At 62.6% G+C, this 5,121-nt stretch overlaps 1 long non-coding RNA gene across 1 annotated transcript; it reads left to right on the forward strand.

Annotated features, from left to right (window-relative positions):
- The first annotated feature begins 331 nt into the window (after nucleotides 1–331).
- On the forward strand, nucleotides 332–4,736 carry LOC124965574 (uncharacterized). The gene is made up of 3 exons (XR_007105200.1): nucleotides 332–416; nucleotides 2,067–2,201; nucleotides 4,370–4,736. It is a non-coding gene; the product is annotated as an uncharacterized LOC124965574 (long non-coding RNA).
- The last annotated feature ends 385 nt before the right edge of the window (nucleotides 4,737–5,121 follow it).

The raw sequence follows: 5,121 nt of genomic DNA on the forward strand, positions 1-5,121 counted from the left end.
GCCCCAGTACCCAAGACTCAGCCCTGTCCCCCAACCCAAGGCCAAGCGCTCAGCACCCAGAAGCATTGTCCACACATTCTCTTTGGGAAAACCCATGGCTAAGAATGTGGGCCTGTGACTGCAGGCATGTCACCTCCGGGCTGAGGAGGTCTAGATGCCTGTGTTCCAAATTCATACCCGAGACTCTAACCCCAGGCTAAGGCTGAGGAGGTAGAACTTTGGGAGACCAGGAGGGTGGGGCCCTCGCCAGTGGGCTAGTGTCCCTTTAAGAGAGGCCCTGGAGACCTGCCACCCTCCACCTCCTGAAGCAGCAGGGAGGTCCGTGTGTGCCCAGGAAGCAGCCCTCACCAGACCCTGGAGCTGCCATGCAGTGACCTCGGACTTCCAGCCTCCAGGACTGCGAGAGACACATTCCGGTGCTCACTTTAAACTGCCCAGCCGTGGCACAAAGGGACAGAGACACAGGCTGAGCTGAGGCCACAGCCTGGAGGTCGCAGAGCGGGGCTTGGCCATCTTCAGGCCCTCACATCTGGAAGAGCTTCCTCGGCCATCTCAGGGTCCTCCAAGCAGCTGAGGGTCACTTTTGGGTGGGAGGGGCTGGGGCCCCAGACACCTTGAGGGGCAGGTATTGCATGGGGGCGGGCGAGGGAGATTCCAGCTCTAGGGTCAGACCTCCCAGGACCGTGGGCAGTTGACCTAGCTCCTCTGCTGGAACAGAGGCTGCAGGGGGTCTGCAGATGGAGGGAGCCGAGGGCAGGACTGGGCAGAGGGCGGGGGCCTGTGCACAGGAAAGTGGGATGCACCCCAGGACACACGGAGCCATGAGAAAGGAGACAGAGTCAGTCACAGGACGTGCAGGGATGGCACCCTAAACGGCCTGCAGGCAGGAGCCAGAGGCCCGAGCCACAGCCGGCTGCTAACCTCCAGAGGCAGCAGCGCGTTTGGGACCCTTGAGAAAAGCTTGGGTCTCACCGCCCGCCCATCATGGCTTTCCCAGGGGTGGGGACATGGCCAGTAGCACACACACGTCTCTCCTGGTCACAACTGTGACAGGGCACCCAGAGCGAGGAGCACGGGGCCATGGCCTCCATCTTTGCGGCCATGCTGCTGGGGTCAGGGCTGCCCGGGGGAACTCAGCCTGTGCCTCTGACCAGCTGGCCCAAGCCAGCCCACCCCGTGGGTCTTCCTTGTGCCAGGCGGTGCCCAGCTCTGCTGGCACTGCGGGCCCTTGCCCAGCACCATGAGCTCCTGGTAGGCAGCACTAACTCAGTCCCCTGAGCCACCAAGGCTCAGCCCAAGACCCCGCAGCCTCTGGGCCCTGGTGCAGCGTGGTGGGCAGCCTCTTCCCTGGGGCACCCTGAGGAGGTGGCCCCGCGCAGCGCTACGCTCAGGCACGGAGGTCTTGCTGCACGTCTGCCGGCGGGTCAGACGCACCACCGTGTGAGCTGGGAACTCCTGGTGTGGCAGGCGTGGGTCCAGAGCTGACAGGCACCTCCATCACTGAGACACCCTGGCAGGGGGAGCCAGCCTGCCGGTCTCGCCCCAGCCTCGTTGGGCCATTGTGGCCTGGGGTCACTGTGGAGGACCCCAAGGGGGTTGTAGGTGGGGCCTCGGCAGGGGCTCTGCAGCTCCTCCTCTAGCCAGCTCTGAGTCCTCGTCACCAGCTGTCAGTCCCATCTCAGAGAGTTCCCAGTGACAGCCATGCTGGCGGGGCAGTGGCACACGGGCCATGGGGCTGTCCCACTGGGCGCCCAGCCCAAGTCTGCTCCTTCCCAACTCCGCTCCCTGAAATTCCCCTTCACTGTTAGCAGGATCTCACCAGTTAGAAGTCGCTGGGCTTTGCCAGGCACGGTGGTGCACGCCTGTAGTCCCAGCAGCTCGGGAGGCTGAGGCGGAGGACTGTGAGTTCCAGGCCAGCCTCAGCAACTCAGTGAGGCCCTAAGCAACTCAGTGAGACCCTGTCTCTAAATAAAATATAAAAAAGGGCTGGAGATGGGACTCAGTGGTTAAATGCCCCTGGGTTCAAACTCCAGCACCGAAAACAAAATGCCTGTTGGCTTTTATAGGACCCTGTCTACAGACCACGTGTGCTTGGGGGTCTCACAGCCTGGCATCCTGGGAGCTGAGAGCCCCTGAAGCCTCAGCAGCTGGACCTGGGCTGGAGCAAGATTTCCGAGGTCCAGGTGAGGAGCACTCCTGAGGTAAGTCCAGTGCCGCACGGACTGCACTTACGGAGGGGTGGATGGGGTTCCGAGCTAAGGACGCCCCAGCCCGTGTTAGCACTGCCCACGGGCTCCCTACCTCCCCACTCCCTGAGCTCCTGCCCAGGTGCTGGGCAGCCACAGATGACCAGGCCAAGGGAAGCCACTGTCCGGGGCTCATACGAGTGCTTGCTCACCTGCTCCACTGAAGGGCAGCCCACGTGCCCACAGAACCGTGTGCCAGGCACAGCGTGGCCCCTCTGGACAGCTGGTCCAGGGCTGGTGCATTCCTACAGGGAACCGGGGTCACTGCCACACCAGAGGCCACTGGCTCTGCCCGAGATCTGGCCCGTAGCGCCACCTGTGGGACACCTGGGCAGAGCGGCCACAGCCGGGAGGCCAGAGGAGCAGCTCTGGCCCCCAGGGTGTCCGAGGACGGCTGGGTGAGCGGCAGCAGCACCGAGCTCAGCACCTCTGGCTCCCACTCCACCCGCTCTTTCATCACTGAATGGCTGTTCCAGAGAGTCCGAGTCTGTCGGAACATTCCGGGTGGTTCTGGGAGCTGCTGCTTTCCCCAGCTTTCTGGCTGGACAATAGGATATTGCCCTGGGCTTGAAGTGAGCAGGTCCTGGGTGGCACTGTGGAACCCCCGCCCTGACCCTGCTGAGTGTGGCTGACCGCAGCCAGTGAGCATTCCAGCTTCATTTGGGCGAATTCGGAGCAGGGAGGAAGCTGAGAGCAGTCCCTTCCACTGAGACCCCAGATCATCCTGTGGGGGACCAGGAAGCTGTCTCTGTGGTGCTCTTGGTAACCAGACAGGTCCCTCAGACAGGGTTGGGCACAGCAAGGCCTTGGGAGGGAGGTGAGGTGGGAGATGGGTGGCACTGCCTGTCGACTGTGGGCACCGTGTGCAGCAGCAGCCGCGTGGACAGGGAGGGCCCCCAAGTCGGCCCTCGGGGGCGCACAGCTCCTCAGGAGCATCGGCAGCTCCCACGGTGGCCCACAGGATGCCACAGGAGCCTGCAGGGTCAGAACAACCCCTGGGGGAGACTGAGTGGGGAACTGGCCCTCAGGAAGCCCCTCAGACCTGAGAAGGACCAGCCCAAGGACACAGGCGGGCAGTTGTCCAGAGGGCATGGGGTGCACGTGGAGGCTCAGGGGAGAAGCCTCTGGGCTGTCCTCCTGGAGGACCCTGGTGGGCTCAGCAGGTGCCACGGGCACAGGCAAGGTGTCCTTAGAGCCGGCCGGCAGGGACCGCACGGAGCCTGGCATTCGACCACCAGTAGTTGAGAAATGCAGAGAACGTGTCGGCTCTCCATCCCTTGGTGGCACCGCACTTGCTGCGGTTTCCAGCCTTGGCCCCAAGTTCGCCGTGGGTTGGAAGACTGCACAACGTTCATTTCTGCTATTTACGAGCCCTGTATGCTGGGCTCTGCAGAGGTTCCCCTGCAGTACCAAGCACGTCCAGACACACGGCCATAAACACGGGCGGAGCGCCCTCCCTGCGCCAGGTGACGCACAGCTGAACGCTGCAGCGGCCTGGAGCGGGTCTGCCCCGCGGTGAGGAGTTAGGTCCTCTGGTGAGAGGCCCTCTTTCCTTCCGGAAGGAAGTCTCAGCCTCCGCCTGGGGCCTGGCAGAAGGTGTGCCCTTCCACCTGCCTCTTTGCAGTGGAACCATCCCTACCTATGCCTGGCTTCCATTTTGAAGCAGGGGCTGTGACGGGGGAATCCGTCACAGCAAGTCCCAGATTGCTGTGGAAACGTGGCCCCGCAGAAGCTGGCCCAGGGACTGCCTCTCTCCCTGTCCTGAGCCCCGCTGCCCTACTGCCCTCCTTGCCTCATGGCCTCGCTGCTTGCACAAGGTGTGGCCAGGGTCCTCTCCAGCAGGCCGACTCAGCCCCAGCCCTCAAGAGCCTGGCCCAAAGTCCCTGACCACGAGTTCAGGACAGATAACATCTGTCCCCTTCTGAGGTCTGATCCCGCGCAGGAGGCTGTGTGGGACCAGGCTGGCCTCCTGCATCCAACCCTATCCAAAGCTCAGCAAACTGAGCAAGAATCAGAGGCAGAGTCCAGGCTGGGCAAAGGGCCCCCACACACTCCCCCGGCCCTTCCCGAGGGGGCCGGCCAGTGGTGGTGAGCGCAGGGACCTTTGTTTTCTTTTGCTGAAGCCTGTCTCCAGCCTCCTTCTCACGTTCTATGTGAACTCCGGGGCTCTGCTGGCTGAAAGCAAGCTCTGTTTCTCGGCAGCCCTGTGGCTTTTGGACTTAACAGACTTGAAATTAGTTCATGGCGACCCAGACGCACACCACAACTCAGAAACCACACGGGAGCCGTGTCGGCAAGGGCAGCCGCACTGTGGAGCAGCCAGACTGAAATTTATAGCAGGAGCCTGGGCCTGGTCGGGCCCCATGAGAGCGTGCAACTTGAATCGCTGCTTAGTCACCCCTGGCTTGGCAAGGTCGCGGATCAGGAACGCATCAAAGGTCAGACGGCAGGACTGCGTCTAGACGTCTGTTTCAGAGTCTGCGCTCGCTCCACGTGTTTCTGTAGCAACCTTTGCAAACACTGACATTTTAGCAACATCGTAAAAAGCTTGCTTCTCTCGTGTGATGGGGAGGCCTCTGGTTTGACCATCACCAGGCCAGTCGCTGTTTCTGCAGTGCCTCCAACTTCCTCCATCTGGAAGCTGCAGTAGGTGTGGGGAGGGCCTCCTCCGGCCCCTCCCAGCGGCTCCTTGGGTCGAGGCCAGGACTGCCAGAGGCTTGTCCAAGGCACAGAGCGAAAGTGCCAGGAATAGTGTGCCCTGCCTCCAGGCCTGGGCAGCGGCAGGGGGAAGGCTGGCTCCCGGCTGGTCCTCGTCATTCCCGGGGTGGAGGTGAGCTCCCAGGGCCAGGGAGCGTGCACAGCCCACCTGACCTCT

Source organism: Sciurus carolinensis, chromosome 15 (genome assembly GCF_902686445.1).
Source record: "Sciurus carolinensis chromosome 15, mSciCar1.2, whole genome shotgun sequence".
Taxonomy (NCBI): domain Eukaryota; kingdom Metazoa; phylum Chordata; class Mammalia; order Rodentia; family Sciuridae; genus Sciurus; species Sciurus carolinensis.